Here is a 15,443-nt window from a genome sequence, read left to right on the forward strand (position 1 = left end):
ATTCCTCTCCAGAAAGGTTGGATCAATTCATAACTCCACCAACAATGTATTAGTGTCCTAGTTTTCCCACATCCCTTCCAATACTGATCATTTTTCCTTCTTAGTGATATTGGTCAATATGAAAAGTGTGAGATAGTACCTTACAATTGTTTTAATTTGCATGTCTCTAATCCTAATGCTTTTAAGCATTTTTTTCAAATAACTATAAATAGCTTTAATTTCGTCATCTGAGAATTGCCTTTTAATTCCGTTTAACAATATATAAAACAGGGACTGGCATGAATACTTGTAAAATTGACTCAATTCTCTCTTTAAATTTGAAATGTTTCTGTGATCAGAAAAACAAGCTTTAAAAATTGTTCTCCAACTTAATGCCTTCCTTTTTATCCAGATTATATATATATATATATATATATATATATATATATATATATATATATATATATATTGTATATATATTATATATATATTGATTTTATTGGTGCATATACTTTTCAATTTAATGTAAACAAAATTACCTATTGCACATTTTATAAAGTTCTCTATCTCCTCTTTGGTCTTAAATTACTCCTATTTCCATAGATATGATAGTAAACTATTTCTTATTTTCCCAACTGGCTTACAATATCACCTTTTATGTCTCAATTCTGTATCCCTTTTGGCTTTTTCTTAGTATCCGGTGTGAGATGTTGCTCTAAATCTAGTTTCTGCCATACTAGTTTCAAGTTTTAAAGCTATTTTTTATTAGAGTGCATCCTTATCTCAGAAGCTGGAATCTTTTGGATTATAAAATAGAAGATTACGATATTTACATACTGCTTATTTGCACCTAATCTATTTAACTGATCCAGCATTTTATTTCTTAGTCAATACGAAATAGTTTTGATAATTGATGCATTATAATGTAATTTTAAATCTGTTATTATCAGGTTACTTTCCTTTACCTTGTATTCCATAGTTTCCTTCATATTTCTGGTTATTTTATCAATAGTTTATTTTTCCAAATACATGTTATGAAAATTTTTCAATATTTATTCATATGCCTATTTATATTTTTAAGTTACAAAATTTCCTTCCACCCTCCCTTCCTACAACCTTCTCCTCAGTGACAGTCAAGTTAATATTGTACATAAATATTTGTGTTAAGCATGTTTTCAGATTATTCATTTTTGGCATGAGGAAATAGGATTAAGGAAAAGAAATACATAAGAGATAATTTTTTTAAAAAGTGAATGCAGTGTTCATCAGATTCTGAACGACTTTTTGCTTTGTTTTGTTTTTCTTCTGCATGGGGATAGCATTGTCTATTGCAAGTCTAATATGGTTGGTTGTCATAGTTCTCTGAACTGCTGAGGGCAATTGTATCCATCAGAGTTGATCATCTCACAGAATATTTCTTAATGTGTTCATTGTTCTCTTGGATCTGCTCCCTTCACACAGCATCAGATCCTCTTATTCATTCCATGCTTCTCTAGAGTCAGACCATTTATGGTTTCTTTTAGAACAATAGTATTTCATAACATTCATGTGCCATAAATTATTTAACTATTCCCCAGTTGATGGACATCCCCTCAATTTCCAATTATTTCCCACTACAAAATGAGCTGCTATGAATATTTTGGAACCTGTGGGACTTTTGCCATTTTTTATAATATCTTCCAGTTATAGGGCTAGAATTAGAATTGATGGATCATAGGATATGAAAAATTTTATCGCTATTTGTGCATAGTCCCTTTGTGCTCTCCGGAATGGTTGGATCACTTAACATGTCCATTAGCAATGCATTAATGCTCCAATCCTCCCTCAACCTCTCTAATATTGATCATTTTTTGTTTTTTTCAATTTACTCCATCTGATTGGTATAAGGTGATAACTCAGAGTTCTTTAAATTTGCATTTCTCTAATCAATACTGATTTGGAGAATTTTTCATATATTGTATATATAGATTTAATTACTTCATTTGAAAACTGAATATTCATATCTTTTGAACATTTATCAGTTGGGAAATAACTAGCAACCTTATAAATTTGATGTTATTTTTGATATAGCTTAGAAATAAGACTTTTATCAGTACTCCTAGTTTTGAAAATTACTTCCCAGCCTTCTACTTTTCTTCTAATTGTTTGCAGAATTGATTTTATTAGTGCAAAACTATTTTAATTCAATATAGTAAAAATCATTCATTTTGCAGTTTATAAGGTACTCTATTTCTTATTTGGTCGTAAATTTGTTCCCTTTCCAAAGATCTGTGAGATAGAGTATTTCTTGGTCTATTAATTTATCCATGGTGTTGCCCTTTATATCTAACCCATTTTGACCTTTTTTTGGTATAGGGTGTGAGATGTGTGTCTATGTCTAGGTTTTGTCCAACTATTTTCTAGTTTTCAAAACAAACTTTGTCAAATTGTGAGTTCTTATTTCAGAACCTGATGTCTTTGGGTTTGTCAAACAGTACATTTTTGTAGTTATTTATTGTGATTTCTTTTGAATCTATCCTAACCAACTGATACATTACTCTATTTCTTAAGCAGTACAAGGCAATTTTGATGACTTCCCCTTTATACTGTGAACTGTTAGAGCTAGGCCACCATGCTTTACATTATTTTTTGTCAGGACCCTTGTTGTGCTTGACATTTTGTTGCTCTAGATTCACTGTGTTATTCTTTTTCCTATGTCAGCAAAATAATTATTTGGTAGTTTGATTGGTATGGCACTGAACAAGTAACTTAATTTGGGTATAATTGGAATTTTTATTAAATTCGCTTTGCCTAACCATGAGCAATTGACATTTTCCCAATTAATTTAGATCTGACTTTATTTGGATGACCAATGCTTTATAATTGTGTTCATACAGTTTCTAGGTTTGTATTAGCAGGTAGATTCCCAAGTATTTAATGTTGTCTACAGTGAAGTTAAATAGAATTTCTATTTTTAATGTTGCTTTTAAGCTTTGTCGTTTATATTAAGAAATACTGGTGATTAATGTCCTTTTATTTTATATCCTGCAACTTTGCTGAATTTGTTCAACTATTCAAGGAGATTTTTAGATGATTTTCTTGGGTTCTCTAAGTAAACAATCATATCATCTGTAAAGACTTAAAATTTTGCTTCATCATTGCCAATTCTGATTCCTTCAATTTCTTTTTCTTCTCTTATTGGTAAAGCTAATATTTCTAATAGTATATTGGGAAAAAATGATAATGGGCAGCTTCATTTCACCCTTGATTTTGTTGAAAATGCTCCTAGTTTATCTGTATTTATTTGAAGGATAACTCCATTTATTCCTAAGCTTTCTAGTGTTTTAATAGGAATACATGTTTTATTTTCTTAAAGGTTTTTACAGCATCTATTGAGATAATCATATGATTTCTCTTAGTATTGCTATTGACATGTTCAATTATTTTGCAGGTTTTCCTAATATTGAAAGACCTGCCTACCTGGTATAAATCCTTCCTGATCATGGTGTATTATCCTACATAATAATTTGCTGTAATCTCATTGCTAAAGTTTTATTTAAGATTTTTTGCATCAGACTTCCAGTGAAAATGGCAGACAGAAGACAGGCACTGTGCTAAGGTATGCTTATTTCCTCTCAGTAATAATATGAAAAAAGCTCTTAACAGAAATCTCATTGACAAAATCCAGAAAGCAAACTTAGGAGAAGAATATTTACTAAAATGTCTCTTTCCAGGGATCTTGGATGAGCCAAGGGCAAAGAGCAGAGAGACGGTGGAGGTGGGGTGAGTGTCGGACAAATCTAAGATCAGTTACAGAGGGTTTGACTGTGGGAGCCAGGGTCCAAGGCAACAGAGTCTTTGGCCTTTGGAGCTGAGGTCTGGGAAGCCATGGTGTGGCTGGAGAGGGAGTTCTACCACAGAGAATTGCAGAGTATGACTGAACATTGATCTGATTGGCTCATGATCATGAGCTCCACACTTTCAGCCAAGCCTTCTTCCCAGAACAAGCACAGTAAAAGTGCCCCCAGCTCAGGTGTGGGCAACAGAGCTCCCTCAGCTAAATAGGCAGATTAATATTCTTGACCCAGGGTACAGCCCAATTGTACAAGGATAATTCAGATAATGCTGCTCACCCCACCCACTCCAGGCCTAGGGAAAGGGCCTTAAATCCAAACCACAGTCACTCCAGAGGAAGCAATCAGTACACCCTGCTGGCTGGCCCACTTGGAGTTATTAAACCTAGTGAGCAAAGCCTCTAGAGTATTCAAAACCAAATCAAGCCCCTGCCCCAACACAAGTTCCTAGGAAAATTAAGAAAGACCAACAGAAAGCAGGGCCCATTGAAAACTACTTTAAAATAACAGATCCTAACCTAGAGAGATTTAGAACTTCTGAGGAGAATATGAATTGTTCTCCAATCCAGAAAACCTTCCTAGAAGAAATCAGGAAGGAGTTCAAAAATCACTTGGAAAAACTGGTAAAAGAAACTCATGAGAAAATTAACACCTTGCAAGAGAAAATTAACACCATGCAACAAGAAAAAAAAAATACTTGGAAAATACATTTGGACAAATACAAAAAAAATCATTATCATTCTCTTAAATCCTCATTCGGGCAAATGTAAAAAGAAAATGATTATCAGAGAAAAAAAGTACCTGCACAAATGGAAAACTCCTTAAATAATAGAATTGACCAATTGGAAAAGGAATTGTAAAAGGTAAATGAAGAAAATTCTTGTCTTAAAAAAAAGAATGGAAACTGTGGAAACTACTGACTTCATGAGACAACAAGAATCTGATAAAGAAAAGCAAAAAATTCAAAAAATTAAAAGAAAGTGTAAAATAACTCATTGGCAAAACAACTTGCCTCGAGAATACAATCATGAGAGACAACCTAAGAATCATTGGGCTTCCTGAAAGCATTGAAGAGAAAAAAAATCCTGGATTCAATATGACAGAATTTAGTGATGGAAAACTGTCCTGATATCTTGGAACCAGAGGGCAAGAATACATCAAGTTCTTCTGGGACTGCAAAATCAAAACACCAAGGACTATTGTAGCCAAATTCCAGGACTATCAAATAAAAGAGAAAATCCTTCAAGCATCCAGAAAGAAACAATTTAGATACCAAAGATACAAAGTAAGGATTACACAGGACCTGGCTACATCAGCATTAAGGGACTGAAATGCTTGAATGAAATATTCCGAATAGTAAGGGAGATTGGAATACAGAAAGAATCCACTATCTGGCAAAACTTTGCCTTCGCTTCTAGGGGAAAAGATGGACAGTGAGTGAAATAGTAGACTTCCAACACTTCCTGTTGAAAAGACCAGAAGGAAAATAGAAAATTTTGACAACAAACATGAGAATCAAGAGAAAAATGAAATGATTAAGGCGGGGGGGCTGGTAAAGGAAAAAAAAGAGCTATCCAATAAGATGAAACTGGCTTTATTCTCAACTGGGAAAAAGATTCTCATAACTCTTGAGACTTGTAAATCTATTAGAGAGAATATACTTAGTGAGAAGTGATGGTGATTCCATGACTCATCTGTGACTCTGATAGACAGATTTAAACACACTATCTCCTTAAAGGGGGAACAGCTGCTTTGTATTAGCTAAGGATTGCTAACCATACTTTTTTCACTTCAGCAGAAGCAAAATGTATTTCTCTCCATCCTTTTACCTTTTCTTTATATGTATCTCTCTGTTTCAAATGATTTTCTTGTAAGCAGCATATTGTAGGATTTTGTTTTTTAATCCACTCTGCTATCAGCTTACATTTTATGGGAGAGTTCATCCAATTCACATTCAAAGTTATAATTGCTATCTCTTTATTGCCCTCCAATGGTATGTTCCTTCTGTTTGTATTTTTCGCCTTTTTCCTCTTTATCCATATTCCCCAGTGTTTTGTTTCTGAATACCGCCACCCTCAGTGTGTTTGCTCTCTTAAATTGACCCCTACCCCTTTTTCTCTCCCTCCCCATATCCCCCCTTTTCCCCTTTTAATGCTTGAAAGGTAAGATAAGTTTCTTAACTTGATTTAGTGTGTCTAAGTTAACATTAAGCCAAATCTGATGAGATGAAAATTCAGGTGGTTCTCACCTCCTCCCTTACTCCCCTCAATTGCAATAAGTTTTTTGTACATCTTGATGTAATGAGATTTACTCCATTCAGTCTCCTTCCAAACTCCCTTCTTCATAAAGCCCACATTTTTAAGCAAGTATTGTATTTAAATCAATCTATCTGAGTCATAGAAATATTATGAATGTCCATCACTTCTGTGTACATATATTCTTTCTAATAGAGTTACAATTTTCAATACATATATAAAACTCTTTCTCTCAAGTGGGTATATAGCCAGTTTCATCTTATTGTATAGCAATGTTTTTTTTTTTTTTTTTACCAGTCTTCCATTTCATTAAATGTCCATCTTTTTCCCTGTAAGAGAAGGCTAAGCTTTGCTGCTTAGTGGATTCTTGGCTGCATTGTAAGCTCCCTTGCTCTTCAGAATATCTCATTCCAGACCCTTCAATCCCTTAATGTTACTTTGGCCAGGTCCTGAGTAATCCTTATTGTTGCACACTGATATTTAATTTTTTTTCTGGCTGCTTACAGGATTTTTTCTTTTATCTGATAGTCCTTGAATTTGGCCACAACATTCCTTGGTGTTTTCATTTTAAGATCTCTTTCTGGAGGGGATCGATGTGTTATTTAAATAATGATTTTGCTCTCTGTTTCCATGATATTAGGGTAATGTTCCATCACTAAATCCTGTAATATTAAGTCCAGTCTTTTTTTTCTCTTCAGTGTTCTCAGGAAGGCCAATAATTCTCAGATGCTCCATTCTCTATAGATTCTTGAGGCCAGTAGTTTTGCTGGTGAGGCATTTTACATTTTTTCTATTTTTTCCATCTTTCAGTATTGTTTAATAAAATTTTGTTGTGTCATGAAGTCATTAGTTTCCATAAATTCCATTCTTTTTCTTAGAGGAGAAGATTTTACTTCCTTTAACTTTTGCACTTACTTTTCCAGTGGGTCCATTCTATTTTTGAAGGACTTTCCTAATTGCCCAAATGTAGTTTGGAGAGAATCATTTCCTTTTTGCATTTGCTCAATTGAGAATTTGAGAGAATTATTTTCTTTTTGCATTTGTCCAATTGAGGATTTGAGAGAATCATTTTCTTTTTGCATTTTCCCAATTGAAGATCTGAGTTATTCACATTTTGTAATTCCTGAATTGTTTTTTCCAAGGATTTGTTTTCTTGTTGCAAGATGCTGATTTTCTCTTGCAATGTGTTAATTTTTTTCTGGTGTGTCTTTTCTACAATTGGTTTTTAAATTACTTCCTGATTTCTTCAAGGAAGTTTTTCTGGGCTGGAGACAAATTTATATTCTCATCATCAGTGCTGATCTCTCTGGGTTAGTATCTGTCTCTTCTAAGTATTTCTCCATGGACACCCCTTTTCTCTGGCCTTTGTTCATCTTGTGTTGGGGAGGGGGAAGCTGGGTCTCAGAGGAATGCTTTTGAGAATCCTAGAGGCCTTGTTTTATTGGCTTAGAAATTTCAATGGCCAGCCAGTAGGGGTTGTTGGTAGCATTTTCTAAAGTGAGGTCCTCGGCAGCAGGGTCTGAGTTGATCTTGAAAATGGGGCAGGGCCCAGGCGGAGGAAGTTTTCTGCACTTACACAAAAATTGACCAGGTACTAGGACATAAAAACCCAATGATCATTTCCAGAAAGGCAGAAATAGTGAATACATCTTTCTCAGATCATAATGCAATAAAAATCATATGCAATACTGGGTCAGGGATATATAGACATAGACCTAATTGGAAACTGAATAACATCATTTTGAAGAATGAGTAGATCAAGCATCAATTATATGAACAAGCAACAAATTATAGGAAGAATTAATTATTTTATTATTAATTAATTTTATTATTAATTAATTATTATTAATTATTTCATCCTAGATAATGAAAATAATTATACAACATACCAAAATCTTTGGGATTCACTCAAGGCAATTGTTAGGGGATGTATTATATCTTTAAATGCTTACATGAATAAATTAGAGAAAAATCAATAAACTAAATATGCATGTAAAAAATTAGAGAAAGGACAAATTAAATACCCCCAATTAAATAGCAAATTAGAAATTTTAAAAAATAAAGGAGAAATAAATAAAATTGAAAGCAAGATAATTATTGAATTAATAAATAAAACCAATATCTGGTTTTACAAAAAAAAAATAAAATTCATATACCTCTGGTCAATTTGATTTAAAAAAAGTAAGCAGAAAATCAAATACTAGTATCATAAATGAAAAGATGAACTCACCAACAATGAGGAAGAAATTAAAGTAATAATTTGGAATTATTTTGCCCAATGCTATGCCAATAAATTTGACAATCTAAGTGAAATGGACAAATATTTACAACAAGATAAGTAGCTCAGATTAAATGAAAAGGAAATTAAAAACTTAAATAACCATATCTCAGAAAAAAAATTCAAAAAGCTAGTATTGAACTGCCTAAGAAAAATTCTCTAGGGCCAGATGGATTCACAAGTGAATTATATCAAACATTTAAGGAACAGTTAGTTACAATTCTTTATAAATCTTTTCAAAAAATAAGTGAAGATGGAAATCTGTCTATCTCTTTCCATGACACCAATATGGTGCTGATGCCTAAACCAGGAAGAGTTAAAACAGAGAAAAAAAATTATAGACTTATCTCCCTGATGAATATAGATGCAAAAATCTTAAATAAAATCTTAGCAAAAAGATTGCAACAAGTTATCACTAGGATATTACATTATAATCAAGTAAGATTTATCCCAGGAATGCAGGGGTGGTTCAATATTGGGAAAACTGTTACTATAATTAATTATATCAATAACATACCTATCAGAAATCACGTGATCCTATTAATTGATGCTGAAAAAGCTTTTGATAAAATACAGCACCCTTTGCTACTAAAAACACTGGAGTGTGTAGAAATAAATGGTTTGTTCCTTAGAATAATAAACAGTATTTATATGAAACCTTCAACAAGCATTATACGTAATGGCAATTGACTTGAGGCATTTCCGATAAAATCAGGGCTGCAACAAGGATGCCCATTATCACCACTACTATTCAATATCGTATTAGAAATGTTAGCCTCAGCAATTAGAGAAGAAAATGAAATCGAAGGAGTTAGAATAGGAAAGGAGACAAAACTCATGTTCTTTGCAGAAGACATAATAGTATACCAAGAGAATCCCAAAAAGTCATCTAAAAACTATTAGAAATAGTTAGCAACTTTAAAAGAGTAGCACAATATAAAACACACCTTCATACATCCCCAACTTTTTGATATATGACTAGCAATATATAGCAGAAGGAGCTAGAAAGAGAAATTCCATTCAAAATAACCTCAGACAAAATAAAATACCTGGGAGTCTACCTGCCAAGGCAGACTCAAAACATTTTTGAAAACAATTACAAAACTCTTCTCATGCAAATAAAATCAAATTTAAATACCTGGGAAAACATCAACTGTTCATTGATAGGTTGAGCTCATATAATAAAAAATGACAATTCTACCAAAATTACTTGTTTAAAGCCATGCCAATCAAAATTCCAAAAAATTACATTAATGAGTTAGAAAAAGTTGTAAGTAAATTTATATAGAGAAATTAAAAGTCAAAAATTTCCAGGGATTCAATGAAAAAAAGTGCACAAAAGGTGGCTTAGCCTTACCAGATCTAAAATTATATTATAAAGAATCAGTCATCAAAACTGTCTAGTATTGACTAGGAAATAGAGTTGTGGATCAGTCAAATTGACTAGGTGCAGTAGCTGAAAATGATTATAGTAATCTGCTGTTTGATAAACACAAACACTTCAGCTATTGGGATAAAACTTCGCTTTTCGATCAAAACTGTTGCAAAAATTGGAACTTAGTATGGAAAATAAACAAGATTAGGCTAACACCTCACACCCTATTCAAAGATAAGGTCCAAATGGATACAGGATTTAGAAATAAAAACATTGCAAGCATACTAGAAGATCAAGGAGTAGTTTACCTGTCAGATCTATGGAAAAGGACACAGTTCATGACCAAGGAAGAGATAGAGATCATCATTCAGAACAAACTAGATAATTTTTACTGTATTAAATTTAAAAGGTTTTGCACAGACAAAACCACTGTAACCAAGATCAAAAAGAATGTAGTAAATTGGCAATTTTTGCAACTAGTATTCATGGCAAAGTACTCATTTCTAAAATATACAGAGAACTGAGTCAAATTTTGACAAAAACAAGCAATTGCCAAATTGACAAATGGTCAAAGGATATACAAAGGCAATTTACTGTTGAGGAGATCAACGCAATTCTTAGTCATGTGAAAAATTGCTCCTAATCATTATTTATTAGACAAATTTAAATTGAAGCATCTCTGAGATACCACCTTACATCTCTCAGACTGGCCAATATGACCAGAAAGGACAGTGATCAATGTTGGAAAGGATACAGGAAATCTGAGAAACTAGTACATTGTTGGTGGAGCTGTGAACTCATCCAAACTTTCTGGGGAGCAAATTGGGATTATGCCCTAAGGGTAATAAAAATGTGCATACCCCTTGACCCACCAATACCATTACTGTATCTATACCCTGAAGAGATGATAAAAAAGGGTAAAATATCACTTGTACAAAAATATTTATATCACCCCTGTTTGCAGTGGCAAAAAATTGAAAAATTAAGTGAATGTCCTTCAATTGGGGAGTGGCTTAATAAACTGTGGTATGTCATAGAACACTATTGTTCTATTAGAAACCAGGATGGATGGGAATTCAGGGAAGCCTGGAGAGATTTGCATGAACTGATGCTAAGCGAGATGGGCAGAACCAGAAAAATATTATACACGCTAACAACAACATTGGGGAGATGATTAAACCTGATGGACTTGATCATCCTTTCAGTGCAACAAACAGGGACAATTCTGAGCTATCTGCAATTGAGAATACTATCTGTATCCAGAGAAAGAATTATGGACATTGAACAATGACCAAAGACTATTACCATCAAATTAGAAAAAAAGCATTGTATTGTAATGTAATTTTTCTATCTCATACTTTATATTTCTTCCTTAATTACATGATTTCTCTGTCATCACTTTCACCTGAGATCCATATATAACATGGAACCAATATAAATGCTAACTGAATGCCTTCTGTGGGGGGTGGGGGGAGGGAAGCAAGAAGGGGGAAAATTGTAAAACTGAAAATAAATTAAACCTTTCTTTTAAAAAAGGTGGGGAATGGTAAAGTGGCTGTCAGATGAAGAAAATTGAATGGGGTGAATCACATTCCATAAAGCTGTACAAAGAACCTTCTGCAATAGAGTGAAAGAAAGGAATAGGTGAGAACCAATTGAATATTACCCCCATTCCATTAGGCCAAAAGTTAACATACACACATTCAGTTAAGTTGATAAACTTATCTTAACTTTTAATTATTAAAAGAGGAGAGGGGGTGGGAAGAGGAAAAGTGGAATGAAGAAGGGACAAAAGGAAAGGGGAAAGAAAAGGCAGAGAGTTTGGATACAAAGGAGAAAGCACATTACACATTGAAGGATGTGCTATTCAGAAACAAAGTACTGGAAAATATGCATAAAGTGAAGGGGGGCTATATAACCAGAGGGAAGATAGCATGGAGGGCAATAAAGTGTCAGTAATTATATCTTTGAATGTGAATGAGATGAACTCTCCCATAAAACATAAATGTATAGCAGACAGTATTAAAAACCAGAATCCCACAATATTCTCCTTACAAGAAATTTATTTGAAGCAGAGATACCTATAGAGTAAAGGTAAAAGGCTGGAGCAAAATATATTTTGCTTCAGCTGAAGTGAACAAAGCAGAGGTGGTAATTTCAATCTCAGACAAATCAGCTGCAAAAATGGATCTCATTAAAAGAGATAAGGAAGGAAATTATATCCTTCTAAAAGGTGGCATAGACAACGATGCAATTTCAATACTAAATATGTATGCACCAATTGGTGTAGCATCCTCATTTTTAGAGAAGTTGAATGAGCTACAGGAAGACATAGACAGCAAAACTCTCCTGGTGGGAGAACTTCAACCTCCCACTCTCAGATTTAGATAAATCTAACATTAAAATAAACAAGAATAAAGTTAATAAGGTAAATAGAATATTAGAAAACCTAGACATGATAAATGTTTGGAGTAAGTTGGTTGGGGATAGAAAAGAGTATAATTTTTTCTGCATTACATGGCACTCACAGAAAAATTGACAATGAGCAAGGGCATGAAAACCTAACAAGCAAATGCAGAACTGTGGAAATGGTAAATACATCCTTCTCAGATCATAATGCAATAAAATTCATATGAAATAATGGACCAAGGGAGAGATAGAAATAAAACTTATTGTAAATTAAATAAACTCATTTTAAAAATGAGTGAATCAAACATTAAATTACAGAAAGAATTAGTGGTTTCAACCTACCTAATGATGATAATGAGACAACAGACAAAAATTTAGGGGTACAGCCAAAGCAATTGTCATGGGAGAGATTATACCTTTAAATGCTTATAGGAATAAATTGGAGAAAGAGGAACTCAATGAACTAAACATGAAACTAAAAAAAAATTAGAGAAACAGCAAATTAAAATGCCCCAATTAAATACTAAATTAGAAATTCTAAAAAAACAAAGGAGAAATTAACAAAATCAAAATCAAGAAAACTAATGAATTAATAAAATCACAAAGAGTTAGTTTTATGAAAAAGCTATAAAATTGACAAAACTATAGTTAATTTCATTTAAAAAAGAGTAGAAAACAAAATTACCAATATCATAATTGAAATAAGGTGAACTCACCACCAATGAGGAGGAAAGTAATAATTATTTTGCCCAAATGTATGACAATAAATTACATAATCTAAAAGAAATGGATGAGTATTTTCAAAAATATAAGTTGCTCAGGTTAAATGAAGAAGGAATCAAATACCTAAATAAACCTATCTAAGAAAAAGAAATTCAACAAGCCATTATTGAACTCCCTATGAAAAAATCTCCAGGGCCAGATCAATTCAAAAGTAAATTCTATCAAACATTTAAGGTGCATTTTGTTCCAATTCTATATCAACTTTTTGCAAAATAACTGTTGACAGAACTCTCCCTAAATCTTTCTATGACATCAATATGATGATAATAACTAAACCAGGAAAAGAAAACAGAAAAAGAAAATTATAGATCTGTCTCCCTAAGGAATGCGGAGGGGAAAAAAATCTTAAGCAAAATCTTAACAAAGTGTTTACATTAAATTATCACTAGGATAATGCACTATGAATAAACAGGATTTATTCCAGGAAAGCCTATTTCATTCAATATTAAAAAAAAACCTGTCAGAATAATTTCCTATATCAGTAATAAACCTATCAGAAATTATATGATTATACCAAGAGTTGCTGAAAAAGCCTTTCACAAAATACAATACCCATTCCTACTAAAAACATTAGAGAGCATAGGATTAAATGGATTGTTCCTTAGAATGATAAGTACTATCTACCTGATACCATAAATAAGCATTACATGCAATGTGTATACGTTAGAGGCATTCCCAGTAAGATTAGGGATGAAACAAGGATGCCTATTATCACCATCACTATTCAATATTGTGTTAGAAATGTTAGCTTCAACAGTAAGAGAAGAAAAAGAAATTGAAGGAATCAGAATTGGGGAGGAAGAAACAAAACTCGCCCTCTTTACAGATGACTGAATAATATATCTAGAGAATCTTAAAATATAATCTAAAATTTATTTGAAACAATTAGCAACTTTAACAAAGTTGTAGGATATAAAAGAAACCCTCATAAATCCTCAACATTTCTGTATATTACTATTAAGACAGAGCAGCAAGATATAGAAAGAGAAATCCCATTTAAATAATTTCAGACAATACAGAATACTTTGGAGTCTACCTGACAAAGCAGTCTCAGATACCCTATTAAAAAAAGCTATAAAACACTTCTCTCATCAATAAAATCATATATAAAAAACTTGGCAAATATCAATGGCTCATAGATATGTTGAGCTAATATAATAAAAATGACAAAACTACCAAAAATTAACTACTTGTTTAGTGCCCTACCAATCAAAATTCCAAAAAAATTACTTTAATTAGTTAGAAAAATTTGTAAGTAAATTTATATAAAGACATTAAAAGTCAAGAATTTCCAGGAATTTAATGAAAAGAAGTACAAAAGATGGTGGCTTAGCCCCACATTATATATATAATATATATATGTGTGTGTGTGTGTGTGTGTGTGTGTGTGTATATACATACATATATATATATATATACATATATATATATATATATAATTATATTATAAAACATCAGTCATCATAATTGCCTGGTATTGGCTAAGAAATAGAGTGGTGGATCTGTTGAACAGATGAAATGCAATAGCAGGAAATGATTATAGTAATCTGCTATTTGATAAACCTGAGGAGTCCAACTTTGGGGATAAAAGCTATCTCTTTGATAAAAACTGTTTGGAAAATTGGAAGCTAGTATAGCAGAACTTTGTATTAGACAAACACCTCACACTCTATACCAAGATAAGATCACAATGGATATAGGATTTAGACATAAATGACAATATTATAAGCAAACTAGGAGATCAAGGAATTGTTTACCTGTCAGATCTATGGAAAGCGAAGCAGTTTATGACCAAAGAAGGGATAGAAAACATCATTAAAAACAAACTGGATAATTCTGATTACATAAAATTGAAAAGCTTTTCCAGAGACAAAAGCACTGTAACCAAGATCAATAGTAATGTAATAAATCGGGAAACAATTTTTAAAACTAACATTTCTCACAAAGGACTCATTTCTAAGATATATAACTGAGTCAAATTTGTAACAAACCCTAACCATTCCCCAGTTGACAAATGGTCAAAGGATATGTGGAGATTTACAAATGAGGAAATCAAAGTGATCCATAGTCATAAGAAAAATGGTTCTAAATTATTACTTATTAGAGAAATGCAAATTAAATCATCTCTAAGGTACTACCTCATACCTCTCAGACTGGTCAATATGACCAGAAAGTACAGTGATCAATTTTGGAAGGGATGTGGGGAATCTGGGACACTAATGAATTTTTCTTGGAACTGTGAATTCATCCAACTTTTCTTGAGAGCAATTTACAATTATGTCCAAAGGGAAATAAAAATGTGCATGCCCTTTGGCCCAGCAACACAACTACTGGCTCCATACCCTGAGGAGATCATGAAAAAGGGCAAAAACATCACTTATTCAAAAATATTCATAGATGCTCTGTTTGTGGTGTCAATGAATTGGAAATTGAATGAGGGGCAGTTAGATGGTACAGTAAATAGAGCCCTGGTCCTGCAGTCAGGACCTGTAATCTTATTCAGTGTCAGGCACTTAATAATTATGTAGCTA

This window comes from Macrotis lagotis, chromosome 1 (assembly GCF_037893015.1).
Source record: "Macrotis lagotis isolate mMagLag1 chromosome 1, bilby.v1.9.chrom.fasta, whole genome shotgun sequence".
NCBI classification, from domain to species: Eukaryota; Metazoa; Chordata; class Mammalia; order Peramelemorphia; family Peramelidae; genus Macrotis; species Macrotis lagotis.